The sequence below is a fragment of the Hyperolius riggenbachi genome, chromosome 1, assembly GCF_040937935.1.
Source record: "Hyperolius riggenbachi isolate aHypRig1 chromosome 1, aHypRig1.pri, whole genome shotgun sequence".
Lineage (NCBI taxonomy): Eukaryota > Metazoa > Chordata > Amphibia > Anura > Hyperoliidae > Hyperolius > Hyperolius riggenbachi.
The window spans coordinates 286,886,053-286,903,693 of record NC_090646.1 but is presented as its reverse complement, the minus strand read 5'-3'; positions in this window follow the sequence as shown (position 1 = coordinate 286,903,693).

Below are 17,641 nucleotides of genomic sequence, written 5' to 3'. Positions count from 1 at the left end.
CCCTATTAAACTCTGCTGCCATGCTGCACTCTGTTAATAATAATCCAGACTATGGCCTCCTGACAGAGAGTCAGCTATCCATATAAACTTTGACACTCATCTTTACTCTGCTGTGTTCCAGCCAACTACATCCATCAGACTCTATGAAAGTGTCAACTAGGGATGAGCGAGTGAGAATACAAAGTTCGATGTTGTGGTGAATCAAACCTTTCTTGCTTACTGAAAAATTTACACACGATAGGCCCAGAGATTTGACGTGAGGTAATATTTTGACGAATGATCACAGGTTAAAGTGGTGGGAGGCAACAGTGCTACATTACATCGGGAAGTGCAAACTGGGGGTGTACTAGAGTGAATAATTTTCTCCAAGGATGCACAGCAAGGTCCAGCAGCCAATGAACAGAGATCCCACCACAGTCAGATCTATACGGGGTGGAGGTAGGGGTCCTGCTGCTGCCTGTCAACACTCCACTCATGCAAATTATATTATTCACTTCTGAGTGGCATTGAAGATGCACTAGACCCACCACTCAATGCCAGTTAGCAATATGGTCCTTGCTCCATCTCAGGGCCACTGTCTCCTCTCCCTGCTGCTGTCTGACAGTACTTCATTCATGTAAATTGTATTATACACCTAGCTCTCGATGCCAGTTACCAGTGATATCCATGCTCCACCTCAGAGTCCACCTCTTCCTCCTTCCACTGCTTGTCAGTACTTCATTCAAGTAAATTGTATTATACACTTCTGGGTAGCATTGACGATGTGCTACACCTAGCTTTCGATGCCTGTTACCAATGTAGTCCATGCTATGTCACAGGGCCCACACCACCTCCTCCTGTTGCCTTTCAGTACTGGATTCATGCAGAAAATTATATTATACACTTCTGGGTGGCATTGATGATGCTACACCCAGCTCTTCAATGTGGTCTCCCTGGTAATAACTGACCAGAGGCCACACACTGCAACTGCTCTTGCTTGGGTCTATTGTCACCTCCACGTTCTAATGTTTATACTACCTTCTGTCCATCATGTAAAAATCCTATTTGCCTATGATCACTTTAACTGCTGTTTTCTGGAAAACCACAAGGTCTTTAGAAACTCTCTTACACATTGCTAGCAAATATAATTGTCCTGACATTTACTAGGGCTTTGCTATTGATGTTTAAAGTCAGCCGCCTTTAATGGATTTCCTTAAATTGGTTTGCCAAAAATGTGTGGTACCACCCAAAGTTTGAGGAGAAGTTTGAGACGTTTTCACTCACCCTAGTCAATTTCTCAACTGGCTGTCATAACAGATCCTACCAAGTTCCAATGTGCTGACAAACTATTTCCACTCCAGTCTGTCAACCATCTTATTTTTTACTCCACTTCAGCCTACTAACCAGCTTGTCTTCACACCATTCCAGGCTGCCAACCAGTTCCTCCTTAGACCATTCCACTATGCTGACCAGCTTATTTCCACACAACTCCAGCATACTGATCAGTCTCCCTTTATGATTGAGAATTACGCTAATTATTATGATCCATACAATGGGTTAATCAAATTTTGCAGTGAAAGCATTTGATTGAGCAATCTTTAAGCTGCAAAGAGTTGCGGTAAAATTTGCATAATTCTACTGTGCATCATCTTAGAATTAATTTCATATTTCAAGTAAAGTAGAAAGTTGGCACTGAGCCAAAAATTTGGACAAACCGCTTTTCAGGTTTCCGTGGCAAAAAAATATTTGGAAGCAAAAAATGCCTTGAGACGTCCACTGTAGGCAGAAGTAGTTTTGTATTAGAATGCCTTTACATGTTCGTGGTGTATGGATGTGAAAACACAGAACACTTTCAGAAATCTGTGACAGTCAAAGGGTTAAACATTGACTGATGATGTTCTGCATAACTTAACCAAATAAAATCCATTGAAACAGAAAAAGGTACCAAATAACTGATCAGCATAGCCGCAGTATTTGTATTGACTTGAGCGCAGATGTACATCCTTGTGCATCAGACATAGCCTTTAACTACTGCAGGTTCCAAGGTTTTTACCCCTTAAGTTTCCTGACAATTTTGGCATATAAGCGGTGTCACTATTGATACAGTAATAACTTTTTATTACCTATGCCATCAAACTGATACATACATTATTTTTTTCAGGAAAAACTGGGCTATCTTTCAGTAATATTTTTTCCAAGTATTTATTAATTGCACAGGCACTTTATTAAACAAAATGAGGCGTACACACAAAAATTACTCTTTTGTTCATGTTTTCCCTGTTCTAATTTTTACTTGACAAGTGCCACAGTTGCCAAACACCTTAAAATACATTACTTGGCTCGGCCCGGTTAAAATGATACCATACATGCCATATTTTATCACTAGCTGGGTATGTAGCGTACCATCATTGCTAGTCTGTGCATCTGTAGTGATTGAATGCGATCGCTAGGGCGCACAGTTTGGTGACCCCAGTACTGTATAGATGCATTGCTAGGCAACAACATTTTGATTCATCTATATAGTGTTGGGTCCCAAGCTGTTGCCATAGTGATCGCATCCGATCGCTATGGGCGGCAGCCGTTACAGGTGTCCATGAAGCTTAACACAAGGGGTTTATTAGTCTGGTAGGGGTTAAAACTCAAAAAAACCCACAACACTTTAGTGTTTAATGGGCTGTCACTTTAACCCCCCTGGCGGTTTAATTCCCGCGGCTGCGCAGCCGCGGGAGTTTTTTTTTTTTTAGCATGTAGCTAGCCTAGCGCTAGCTACATGCTTCCCCCCTCCCCGTGGCATCCGCCCGTCCCCTCCGATCGCCACCGCGCCACTTGCCCATAAGGAAATCCCGTTCTGAACGGGAATTCCTTGAGGGCTTCCCCCGTCGCCATGGTGACGAACGGAGTGAAGTCATCAACGTCATGGACGTCGTGACGTCACAGGGAGTCCCGATCCACCCCATAGCGCAGCCTGGCGGTGATTGGCCAGGCTGCGCAAGGGGTATGCGGGGGCCTGTATCCGCGGCGGGTAGCGGCGCATCGGCGGCGGGCGGCGTCGATCAGACCAAACACGCAGCTAGCAAAGTGTTAGCTGCGTGTTTGAAAAAAAAATTATGTAAATCGGCCCAGCAGGGCCTGAGCGGCACCCTCCGGCGGCTTACCCCGTGTCACACACGGGGTTACCACCAAAGAGGTTAATAAAAAAATATATTTTTTTTAAATGTCATGTGCCGTGAAGCGACATCCTGCACTGGATGGACCTTGTACATCCAGGAACACAGAGAGGCACAGATCTGGATGTATGAGGTATGTCCAAAAATAGAGCAAGAGGTTAAATGAATACTATCAAACTTAACTAATTTCTGTCTGTCAGTAGCATAAATCAAAATTGCAACAACAGTCTGTGCGAACAGCCGAACACAGCATATCTTTTTGCTGTGCAGTGTATCTATTTTTTTTAATTTACCTTATAGACGGCATCCCCTGACAAACTGACGGCAACGGCTAATGGGCCAGCTCATTATGTGAGGGGTGATTCTTTTTTACAGTGCAGCCGTGGATTATACTATTTTCATGTTTCCCCACATAAGAGGGCATTATTCAGCTTGCAACCCGCCGGAGTAAGCTGCTATGAGGAGCGAGAGACAACTGCTCTCGCTCCTACTCTGCCCAGCCAATCCGCCCCAGAAGGAGACTTCTGTGTGTAATCATTAGTTGTTTATTATTGCTATGCAACGGCAAACATATAAGCTGGAGGAGTGCGCGTCATGTTCTTTCCCTTCTGCTACTGCTTCTGATGCTTTCAGGAGCAATGACGCGCCCTCCTCCAGCTTATATGGTTGCCGTTGCATAGCAATGACAAACAACTAAAAATGGTTTTGTATGAAACAAATGATTCTCTCTAATTTAAAAGTTACATATGAGCCTGTACCAGTATCATTTAGAAATGCATGTTCTCCCTTCATCGTATGTCAGACATAACAACAGCCTTTATGAGTATTATACCAGGCTGCTTACGCTAACACATTGTCTTAATTATACTAAAAGAAGAAAAAAACAAGTGACTGAAGGCAGGTAAACAGATTTCTGGAAGCAGACCACACAATTATTTGCTGATCTCTAATAATCAGAGATAACTTATTGTGTATCTCACATAAGGCAGAGATGAGTGGAAAGATCCTAATCACAACTCCTACCTGCAAGATTGGTGCATCAAGCAAAGCTCATTGAAGTTTATATAATCCTCCTGATGGTAGCAGTTCCAATCCGCCTATGTAGATCAAAGGACGCATTCTGCTGCCAACTGCTTAGGGAAATTAAAGGTGTAGCAATCACGTTTACAATTCTTGTTTCTAGCTCCACTCCAGCTCATTTTCTTTGGCCTCATGTTGTGAATGTTTGTATATGCGATATCGAACTCCAGGAAACTTTCATATATTACTTACATCTACTCTTTTACAGCTGTGTTTAAAACATTCATTTTCATGTACATTAATTTTCATATACATTTACATATACATTTTTAATGTATAAATATATTAGATACTATCTAAATTGTTGAGAGAAGTTGCTAAAATGTACTGGCTTTAAGAGGAACTGTATGGTGGAAATGAACTTACTACCAGTGTGAAGCTGATGGCAGGTTTGCCAGGGAAAACCTATTTATTAGAAGGGAAACAGTCCCGGCAGCCAATGGAAATCCAGCTGAGAAGGTGAAACCCCTCTTACAGTGTAGGCATTATTCAAATTTGGCCTATTGATGCACAGCCTTGTGGGTAATGACATCACATGCAGCTTTTTACTGATTTGCATATACTGATTGTAACGATTGGTGTCAGCAACCAGAGAGAGAATCTGATCCTTGGCGATCTGCAGTATCCCCAAGAATACAGATATACCTGATTATTGGGGATCTGCAGAATCGCCAATAATCAAATATACTAACCCCTGGACACCTGGGTGTGTAAGTGTTTTGGTGCAACAGTAACCTTTGGACCACCGGGGTAGCAGATGGTCCAATAAGTAGAGAAGACTCTACTGCAGTCAAGGACACCTTGATAGGGAGTCCCAGACTGACAAGGAGCAGTATCCCCTCTGTAGAGCAGGGGACCCCTGCGGGAAGGCTGGACACCCTGAGGGGGGGTGACAGCCAGAAGGTCAGACAGGCCGCGTCGGCAACAGAGTATCAGATATGCAAGGTACCAAATCAGAGATCAGAAGAATAGTCAGGAAAGCTACAGGTCATAACAGATATCAGAACAAGGCCTAGTCTGAGGTGTGAGGTCCGTGATCTCAACACCCTGGAACTATGCTAGAGAATAAAACAGATGATATACAGTATTCCTAGTCTGGGGTGTGAGGGCCGTGATCTCAACACCCTGGAACTATGCTAGAGAATAACACAGATGATATACAGTATTCCCAGTCTGGGGTGTGAGGGCCGTGATCTCAACACCCTGGAACTATGCTAGAGAATAACACAGATGATATACAGTAACTGGCTAAGTGTGGATTCCCAGGTCCTCCTGGTTCCACCACACTGAAGGATCTGACTAAGGTCTGAGTGCTAACACATAGGCATTCGCAATGCCAGACAACCAGCAACTGAACAGCAGGAGATATATATAGTAAAACGCTCCACAGCGCTGCCCAGCCCCCATCAACCAATCACAGACTGAGCAGGGATCAGCTGACCGGCCTGGTCAGCTGATCTTCCGCCTATTGGTATAAAGAGCCTGTCTTGCAGCGCGCATAGCTCTCCATCTGTGTGCCCTACTAGGTCCAGACAGCCCAGACACATGTTGCTGCGGGGAAACCGCCGCACTGAACGCGGAATCCGCCGCCTTACCGTCAGAACACGCGGCGGCCCCCACGCCATCCTTCCCATGTGCACCGTTAGTTCCAGACAACCCAGATGCATGCCGACGCGGACAAACCGCCACGTCACACGCGGAATCAGCCGCCTTACTGTCAGAACACGCGATGGCTTTTCCGCTATTCATCACACTGATATTAAAGGCTGTATAACTCAGCACTCATAGCTCCCTCCCCCCATGTGGAAATACATCTGTGCCAAATTGCAGCCCACAACCCCACTGGATTCTAAAATAGGGTATACGAAGCTATCTTGTGGGGCTGCAATTTGGCACAGAGGTTTCCTACCCTTTAAATTCTGGATGTGTAGGAGCTATGGGAGCAGAGATATCAAGCCTTTAATATCAGTAGCATAACATAATACCGTAGCCAGAAGGATCAGAGACAGCATTGGCTTAGTCACCTAGTGGAGAGCAGAGAAATAGCAGCAGCAGCAACGGCAGCAAAGGATCAGACACTAGCAGCCTGGTGGAGAGCAGAGAAAGGAGAATAGCAGAGAATAACACGGTGTGAAAAACAGTTTGTTTCATACTGAACATCATGGCAACATTTTTCCATGATTGCATTTGCAATTCTCATTCAGGAAATTAGAATCAATCCCTAAAAGAGAATTGCAAACAGAATTGTGATTTTGCACTGATATTCAGTGTGAAACAGGGCCCTAAGCAACTTGGGTATTTGTACTAGAAAAAAAAAACCTCTTGCCCCAGGCCAGTAGTAAATGTGATTCCTCCCATGCTGCATGAGGCACTTTTTCTACATGACAATGACAAGGTAAGAGGATTGGTTTTGTTCTTTTGGTTTTCTCTTCTTTGCCTCATAACACACTCTCTTTTCCTTTGTTTTGCAAAATTAAATTTTAAAAAAAAATCTCCTTACAGTTCCTCTTTAAGAGCAGAACATTTACTATGTGGGGTTTTATAGTTCTCATCTATAGGAGTTGCCAGCAGTGTGCGAAAAAATCATGCCCTGGCTGGAAATATGATGGCTGTAGAAAGTTGGGGCATAAAAAGATATAAGGGAGACATGATGGAAAAAAAAAACAATACACCAATAATAGCAACAACACAGAACTTAAACACAGTGGCGAACAATGTGACAAAGGCACTAATATCTTATTAGAATGAGCCACTCCATCTTTGTTTGTCATGCCTCGTTTTGTGCATGTTAATGTCCAGCCACATGCCTATGTTAACAGGCAACCCATCATTATGAACTTGTCTTTACACTGCCCTTGGCTCATATCTTAGATCTCCCAAAATACATTTAGCACACCACAATTTCCTTAGCAAACTCGCCCTCCCCAAACATCCCTCAGACTCTTACAGACCCCATTCATTGGCTTAATACGACCTGTACTCGTCGCCACTCGTTAGCCTGCAGTTCCCATTCATTGATCTAAGTCCCCGTTGTAATGATCGGAGGCTTCATTTAGAAACAGTTACACATGCTCTCTTCACTTCCTGTAAGCGTAGCTTACAGGACGCTAAAAAAAAATTACTGAGGACATCATGTGGCCAAATACTAAAATTACAACTACATAAAGTTATTTTAAAAAAAGAACCACAATTACATTTAAAATTAACTTTTCCCCTCCCACACTCTCCCATAGCACCGGCGAAAAAATGTTGGCAACCCCCCCCCCCCCCCAAAAAAAAAAAACAAAAAAACCCAAAGGCTAAAATAAATAATACATAAATAGTCACCTTAGGGACAGAACTTTTTTTTAATATGTATGTCAAGAGGGTATATTACTGTTTTTTTTTTTTTTTTTTTTAAACTATGGGCTTGTAAATAGTGATGGACGCAAAACTGAAAAAAATGAACCTTTATTTCCAAATAAAATATTGGCATTATACATGTGATAGGGACATAATTTAAATGGTGTAATAACCGGGACAAATGAGTTAATAAAATAAGTGGGTATTAATCATGGTAGCATATATTATTTTAAAACTATAATGGCTGAAAACTGAGAAATTATGATTTTGTTTCCATTTTTTTCTTAATTTTCCTGTTAAAATGCATATAGGAAAAAAAAATTCTTAGCAAAATGTACCACCCAAAGAAAGCCTAATTGGTGGCTGAAAAAACAAGATAAATAATTTCATTGTGATAATTAGTGATAATGATAATGTTATTGGCAAATGAAATGATGCATAATGTGAAAAAATACCGAAGGCTGAAGTGGTTAAAGAGAAGCTTAAAAAAAAGTGGATATATGTTCAATAAAGTATGCCTCCCACATAACTACCTAATTAAATAACGATAATGACAACACAAGCAATGCTGCAGGTGAAATACATTTGTTTATTTCTTGCTAGATTTGTACATATACATACATATGTCATATACACACTTTATTTACTTAGATCCTTCATTAATTTGGATGATTTACGGTACATAAAAATTTTGATGCTGCAAATATTTTCTATTTCCTTTTTGTGAAGCGACAATATTTCAACCTATAAAAACACAAAGTGTTGAATATTTAAAGAACATTTACACAATAGAGAAATGTACTATATCACAGCTTTTATAAACATGAAGGGCATTGTCAACTCATTTACAGTAATTGGGATTACAAGTTTACAGGTAATATGTATGGGTGTACCTGAAGTAAAACTAATGCAAATGAAAACTTGATAAAAATGCAGATGCTTCTGAAATTGTCCTATTTGACACCACCACTATTATTATTCTGATAAAAAAAGCTCCTTCCAGCTTCTTTTTGCACTTGTGTCATGTACACGCTTAACTGGAATTCAATATTGTAAAACACAATTCAGGCTTATATTTTCATGTCTCAGGAGGCCAGTCAAAGCAATCAGCCACCAGCGAGCTGTCAGCAGTGATGTACGGAAAGAAGTGTGAGACTTATTTTCTCCTGCTACTTTCGATCTAGTGCAATCTTTTATTAGAGCTACAATTACAGACCAAAGCTCCACTGTGTACCATTATTTCTTTAACAGATGACTTTCAGCTCCCAGGCTTTTCAGTTTAAAGGAAACTTGTTCTACTTTCTTACAAGTGTGATGAAATACATGAATGTAAATATATGTACATCCCTTGGGATAAGGGGGTTTAACTAAGTTACATTAAAGAACGCTAAAGCATTAAACATTCCTGATCATGAATACCATATTGCAAAGCAATTCCAATTTTGGTTGATGTAAATCAATGAAATACACCAGACCTCTTAATTGTTTGTTTTTATGATGACAATATATTCTTAGAGATGACTGTAATACCTTCTGGAATTACAGCTTAAATACAGCACCATAAACAAAACATTGTAATGTACTAAAATAATCAATTAGAATGTCTGTCAGTTAGCCTCTGCTGTCAGTGTCCCCACTAGGAAGAGTTGTTCCCTCACTTTCTGACCTCCATGGGTTTATTGTCTCAGAAAGATTTATCCTAAAGGGCTCTAGCCATCCAAGCTATAAGTAGTGATACGTGTGTGTACCAGATAAGGCTAAGAACAGACTGCAGAGCTGAAGCAGCTCAGGCCATACATTTGCTAAATAGTTAAAGTGTACCGGAGCTGAGGAATAAAAAGGTTTTATACATACCTGGGGCTTCCTCCAGCCCCATAAGCATGGATCGCTCCCACGCCACCGTCCTCAGTCTTCTCCGTGTTCTGTACCGTGGCCTGATACTTCCTCCAGTCACGGCCAGTCTGACGCAAGTGAAGTGCGCTATTTACGTATCTCTCCAGCAGCCACTGGAGAGATAAGTAGAAGACGCACTTCTCTTGCGCAGACTGGCCGCGACTGGAGTAAGTAACGGGACAGAGTACAGAAGACGAAGAGGACTGAGGACGGCGTGGGAGCGATCCATACTTATGGGGCTGGAGAAAGCCCCAGGTATATACATAACACTTTTTTCCCTCAGCTCTGGTTTCCTTTAAACTGTATTTTACAATTAGCGGTTTTGTACAGCATGTAATACAATTTATTATACAATGTCACTGTATGTTAATTAAAGTCCAGCTATGCCCAAAAAGATGAATCCTTATAGCAATCAGGTTGACAAGTGAATATAAACAGTGTGTAGAAGTAAAGTGGTATATAAAATACCTTTTTTTATTTGACAAATGTGCTTGTCAAATGGCAATATGGCTTGCTCCCTGCCCTCCATAGATTTAACATGTGGATGGACTGACCATGTGATCACCGAAGTAGGAAGAACACTAAAGGCCACACTACATTTCCCAATACTACAGTAGAAAACATGGGGGCGAAAGGTGGTGACAAAGGGCAATGACAAAGTTGGTGCATGGAAATAGATTGCACATTTGTTTCTTTACCTGTACAGTTAATCACTACCTCATACTTATTTACCTACATGCACAAGAAATGCAGGATTGATCCAATGTTGTGGTAACAAGAACAGAAAATGCTGAGCAGAAAAAAAGAAAACGTGTCAGCAAATTTAAATAGTTTGCTCAAGTATATTGAGCAAAGTCTCCAAAATGGGGTACACTGTCAACCAGCAGTGATCTCTAAACATTGTAATATTTTTCAGTGTTTTGTCCTTACATTTTACACTGCACTTCTCTGAGAATTAGGGGTCAGCCCTACTGACTCAGTGGTAGACACAGACACCAACCATAGCATCAAAGGGTGCATTGAGGAATGAAGGAAAACAGATTCATTTCACTGCACACTGATATAGTGCATAGAAGGTAGGTATACATACACAGGGCGGCCCCATTGCCCTTCACATAAAATGTATGTTTAATGTTCTTTAAATTGATAAAACACATTATTGTTTTCTATTGTTTGCTTGCAATCTATCTAAACAATGTGTATGTCATGATGCCCTCCTTATCCTTCCCTCACAACATTAATCTGAGAATTGTGCATGCAAATTGCTGTAAAGAAAGTGTTCATACTTTTCATAGTACGATAAGCACTCGGCTGACATACTACAGCTCAGGCTTGAAAACAAGGAATAGGAATGGTTGCTATGGGAATAAAAATCTTTTCCATCCATACAAAATGCATCCTTTGTATTGTAAACTAATATTGTGTAGCTCACCAACTGATGGATGACTTCATGCAGATCCTTTACAGGAACCTATGTGTATTTTCTTGTAGTAGAGCCACAATATATACAGTACGGCTATTTATTACAACCAGCATTATTGTTCTTTCTTATTCAGCACAATCTATGGCTAATATCTAGTATGCATGTAAAGATTACATAAAGCGGTCTTGTACTGGCTGGGAATATGTATAAAAGCTTACCCCTAACATTCTTTTGGTTATACTTCTGCAATGCAGAATGGCATGCACAAGAGGCCTGAGTTACAAGCTTGGGAGGAAAGATTATTGAAGGGCTGACAAAGTGTGCCACCTACAAAAAGCAATTCACTACAAGTGTTGGTATGTTAAATCTTTTATTAGAACAACAGCTATCTTGTGAATTTGCTGTGTGACCTGTTAGGATTCTCACTTTCTCACTCTAACATAGTATAGTTAATGGGGTATACTTGCAATCTCCAAAGGGGCTGAAAATAACTTATCAGAAGAGACAAGTAAACTCCCCGCTCTTCAGAGACAGCACAAACTTCAAGCTAAAATAATCAAGTCTCGAGCCAAAGGTTTGTTCCTTATTTACAGGCTCTTTCAGCCAGAACTGTCTGAGCAAAATATAGCACTGTACAGTATTTACATGAGTTGTTTAGCTGCTCTTATTCCTCGGCTCACACTACTTTCTAGCCTAAAGATTAGCATTTGTAATAACCACCCGGCACTGGAGAGCTGGAGAGACAAGCCCTGCAGAACATGCCATAGAGTGCTCACTTTCAGGGAACCTTGGTTCTAGGATTCTAGTGATGCCTTAATCTCCACCCCTGAAGTTTGCTGCATCTAGAGGCTGCCTCTTCTTTCTTTACTGACTACAGCTAGGCATACAGTAGCGGATTAGTGGTAGATGGGTAAACTATAGCCATCTGGTATTGGTCTTTTAGTTGATCAGCCACCTTTTACCAGTAGATGAGAAACAGAAATTGTGTGAAATATTGATAATACCACCACCGCCATTAGCTGTAATGCAGTACAAAGTAATGCAGCTATTAATTGCGTACCGCTCCTGACCCATGATCCTGCGACCATCAAATTTTACAAACAGGCATGTACAAGTATTACCGCAAATAAATATCAATAAGGGTCCCTAGTTTTTGACAGATGCTTATTAGAATCAATGTTTTTCTCCAAGCTATCAGGATATGCTTTTCTCCATCCTCCACAAAAGAATGGAAACACAACACACCACCCCCAGTTTGGCTCCTTTCAAATAGAAAATCTGGCAGAACTTCTATTGGGACCTGAAGGTTAAAGGTAATTGTAGACTTTGCTGGGCACTACAGAGACTAACACATCACTACAACTGTGGAGGCTGGAAAACGTTCAGGATATTTTCTCAGTGGATTTAATTTTACTTTAAGGCAAATTGGTAAAGAATGGCTTAAAGGGAACCTAAACTGAGAAGGGTATGGATTTTTCCTTTTAAAATAATACCAGTTGCCCGACTCTCCTGCTGATCATGTCTCTCTAATACTTTTATCCCCACAGCCCCTGAATACGCATGCAGATCAAGTGTTCTGACTGAAGTCAGACTGGATTAGCTGCATGCTGTTGCAGATGTGGGATTCAGCCACTGCTGCAACCAAAGAGATCAGTAGGACTGACAAGCAACTGGTATTGTTAAAAAGGAAACATCCATATCCCTCTCAGTTAAGGTTCCCTTTAAACATAACATTTAATATAATGCATGTGGACAGCTTTTTATGTCAGTATAATAAATATTCCCAGCCCTAGCACTTACACAGGTTCAACACCAGTCATTGTTGCCAGTCCATGAAAATTGGAAATATATATTGAAGTGTATGGGCCCAGTCATTTATGATCTCAGATGTTTCAGTCCATGTAATCCTATTCAGGAATCATGCCTACATTGGTAGAAACCAACATGGCAGCCATCAAGAAATACAGCCTGCAGACACTGCAGATATGGCTAGGAGATGAGAGGACACTATACGCTATTTAAAATATAATATTTATGAATGTAGAACATAGCAGAGAAGGGAACAAGTAGATTTATGTTTAGCTGAGGTTTACTTTAAGCTTGCTTAAGTATTCCTGCTGGTGCTATTGAAAGGAGAACTTTGACTGCAAGGATGTGGCAAAACCTAAGACTAGAGGAACCTGAAGACGTCCAGGTTATCGGACTATCATCTCAGAAGCAGTGAGGAGCAGCAGGTTACATCTCCCATGAGCACAGATCACCTGACCAAGCCCACTACCTTCTGTGCTGGTGAGAGTGCAATCATTTTTGGCCAGTACTATAGCTACAGCAGAGTCTCAATGACGAGAATGTGCTGAGCTGCAGAGCTGGCCACAAACAGGTTGTTTCTCACCAGCACAGGAATAAGCTGGAGAATGATATCCGTTTACTAGCAACACCAACTCTGCTGCCAGCTCCATGCTTTCTAGAGGGATATCTGGGTCACAGCTGACTTTTCCAAAGGCAATTACACTGTGATAGCTTTATCAAATATAAAAACATTAAGAATGATGGAACAATCCCTGCTCATCTTAAATAACAATGTAAATAATGTGGAAGGATAACCTTAAAGTCTTTAAAGTTAAACTCTGGATGCGTTTTTAAAATAAATAAGTGTGGGTATTGTTGTTCTTTAATTTTAGCAAAGGCTTCACAATTGGGGGGCCTTAAAGGGACCCTGAGCAGTAGCCCTGGGTATGCATTTAACCACTTGAGGACTGCAGTGTTAAACCCCCCTAAAGACCAGGCTAATTATTGCTAAAGTGGCCACTGCAACTTTAAGACCAATCTGCAGGGCCGCACAACACAGCACACAAGTGATTCCCCCCCCCCCTTTTCCCCCCACCAACAGAGCTCTCTGTTGGTAGGGTCTGATCGCTCCACAGTTGTTTATTTTTTTTTATAAATATTTATTTTATTTATTTTTAATACATTTTGCTTTTTTTTCATTTGTCCTCCTCTGCACCCTCCCCCCGCCAGCCAATCAGCGTGATCAGCTGTCATGACAGCCGATCACTCCCCAGCCTCAGGAGGGGACAGCCATGTTGCAGCGCTGACCATGTAAATACACGGCGATCACGCCGTCTAACAGTCTCCGCTCGGAGACTGAAGAAGGGGCAGTGCTCCGCCTCTTGAGCAGGAGATGCGCGCGCAGCCTGCGCGTGATCTCCTGCAAAATGCAGCCCCAGGACTTGACGCCAATTGGCGTTAGGCGGTCCTGGGGCTGCCACCGCGGTCACGCCCAGTGGCGTGAGGCGGTCCTAAAGTAGTTAAGCATACCCATGTATAATTAGTTATGCCCCTTCACTCACCCTGCCCGTTTCAAGCTCTCTGCCTCCCGGTTTTTCAGTTTCACAACACATTACAGCAGTGACTCTGCCAAAACTGTGTCCCCCGGAACAGGAAGCCTGTGAGTCCTCTCTGCGCATGCTTCCTGGGTTCTTCCTCCTCTGTTCCACTTAACTCTGCCACGCGTCAAATGAGGGGAGGAGGACAGAGGAGGAAAAAGCCAGGCTGCCTGCGCATGCGCAGAGAGGACCTGCAGGCTTTCTGTTCCGGGGGTCACAGCGCAACAGAGGCGCTGCTGTAATGCATTTTAAAACTGAAAAACCGGGAGGCAGAGAGCTTGGAACAGGGCATGGTGAGTGAGGGAGCATAACTAATTATACATGAGTATACCTAAATGCATACCCAGGGCTACTTCTCAGGGTTCCTTTAACATAGAACCCCACACAAGAACATTCGGAGACTGAATGAACCCTTTACTAACAGCATTAGCTATCAGAGTACAAGAGCAAGATATGGGTTGACTGACAGCACTCTGTGCCCCCTAGCTGAATGAAAAGGAATACATGGACAGAGGGATTAGATAGCACATTATACTACTCCTGCTGTGTCATTTAGGAATGCATATCATAGAATAGATGGAATTAAGCAGAGAAAAGTATGGCTTATCTTTCTTATAACAACCTCGCTTTAAATAAAGCATATTGGGATAACGCAATATGTAGTAACCAATAGGGTTAGATGCAATATAGCATATATGTATTAACTTATCTGCCAAAAAGAAAAATGCAGTTCTGTCTAGCAGTCCTGTGACACAGCCCGGCCAGCATGTTCCCACATGTATCTGTCACCTGGCAGTGCAGTATAGTATAGGTCTAAATCATTCTCTCCCCACCCTGCTGATGGAAGATCTCAAGTTTGAGGCTCACTAATACATTCATCATTCTTCCATTTTCCCAACACCATACTTACACTTGTGATACTGACAGCACTGTGTAATGCAGCAGACAGGAAGTCCCTCACTGTAAGAGCAGACCAGATAATGAGGGAGCTTGCTGCTACATTGCTGCAAATATGCACCTGTGAGGTCTGTCGACTTCCAGAGACTCTCCACCCACATTCCAAAGATGTGGAGAGCAAACTATATCCTACTAGGGGAAAAGGAAACCGTGCAAATACCGACCTGATATGTCGCTGGCTGCCACCAACTGAGAGGAACAGGATACCCCATGGACTCTATACCACCTATTCTCTCCCCACCCCTATGGACTATATACCCCTTATGCTGTCACCTATACCCTTTACATGCATATAATCCCACAACTACCCCTTCCCATGTTAACACTAATGTTTTGCTTTGGCAATTCTAAATGTATTTGGTCCTGCCAATAAAGTTTTTTTATTGAATTGGATAAGATGAGAAAAGTACTACCGTATGTGAAGGGGTGTAGACAGAAACAGATATTTTTATAAGCTGTATACAATCAGTCATTAGTTACTGAACACATTGCATTAAATAGTGATTTTTGCATATTTGGTCTGGTTTCCTGTACTGTAGTTCAGTGAAAAGTATCAACAAATGTATTTTAGTTCAGGGACATCTAAAATACACCAAGGATACAATTCATTTACATGCCAAATATCTCATTGCAATGATTAATTTTATTTTAAAACACTCAATCACACTCTTTCATATGAATGCATGTTTAGGTTTCCTGGTCCCTTTAAATCGCCTAAATACACGTTATACAGTGTGATTGAAACAGATCCTTATGAATACATTTTACTCTAGTGAACCACAAATGCAACTGCACTGTTATGAATAGGCCTATGTAACCCTTTCAATGCAATAACGTCACTATAATCATGTGTAATATAGTTTTCTACTTTGTGTGCCAGCATTTTGGTTTCACATTATGTATACTCATTTACAACATTTTTAAACTCTCCATTAAGATGTCAGTTAAAGGACACCCGAGGTGAAAATAAACTAATGAAATAACCAATTGTATCTATCCTCCTCATCCTCCTAAAAATGACTTGTTAAGATATTCCACAATTTTACTTTATATTTAAATCAACTTTTTTAGTTTTTACTGTATTATGTTTTTTTGCTCAATGAAACAGTCATTGAAGTAAAAGCTATGAACTATTGACCCTTTTTATCTCTTTCCTGCTCCCAGAAGCCTTTTTTTTGCTAGAAAAGTGTTTTATAGTTGTAATTTCTTATCAGTGAGGGTCACTCTGTAGTCTGACCCAGTCCTGACTCAGACAGGAACTGCCACTTACATACCTTATGTTTAACTCTTTCAGGCAAGGAAAGAAAAAAAGAAGACAGCATAGTTATTTGTGTGCTAGGCAAAGTACATACACGTCTATCTCATCATGTCACCTTGGGTATCCTTAAAGCTAATATCTAGGTACAATATGATTAAACCAAGCCATCAGTCATGCTCTATAGTAAAACCCTAATGTCTCTACGTCCCATTTCCCTGTGTGTGTTCCACATGCACTCTGCACATGTGCAGGGACGCAGAGACACTGAGGGACAGTGACGCGCGGCAAGGGATGACGGGCGAAGGGGCGGACGGTCCGGCGCGCGCGCGGTGGGTGGGTCCACTAGTACTGTATAAACTGCAATGCAATGTTCTGAGCGCTAGTCACAAAACACAGTGTTTAGCAATTTCTAACAGCTGAAATGTATGAATCCTACTAAAAGATGTTGCCTGTGAAACACTGCTGGGATGTGACTGGAAAAGACCAGCAGCAGGCTCTTAGCTCTAGGAAGGCTGACAGGCTCTGTTTGGATAAGCACCTTGATTTCTAAGCACACTGACCACTGACATTAATATGGAGAGTTTCACAGTCCTCTTGCTTTACATTCTTGCCTGTGGAGTTGGGCAAATTTAAGAAGAGGTGAACAGACACTCACTATTCTTCAGAAATGATGGCATGTTCAGTTTGCCACATTAATGAAGATAAGAGTAATACATTTATTTTTATTTTCAAAGTGGCAGTAAGTTATCCTGTCCAGGGCACCACAATAGCTAGAAATTACCTTGATCTGCATCATTATACTGTACAGACTGCAAAAGGCAGTGCAAAGAATAATCTCTGTAGGACGGTTACTGCCTCCAGCAATAGAGGTCAGAGTCACAGGAAGAGTTTGATGAAAGGGTTCCTGGTCAGACACTTTCATAGTGATTTATATAACATCAGCTAATCAAGGAGCTTCTACATGAAACACTCCCTGGGGGGGCTGAGATTTCAGAAATAAATAAATAAAACATTGTTGTCTGGAACTGGGCAGTAAAGATCCGAACAGTGTCATGGAGGTGACCAGTATTTACACATCATTCCTCCAAACACCGTTTAAGTGTGTTGTATTCGATTTATTACCTCATACTTTTAAAATTAAAAGAAAGCATGTTTA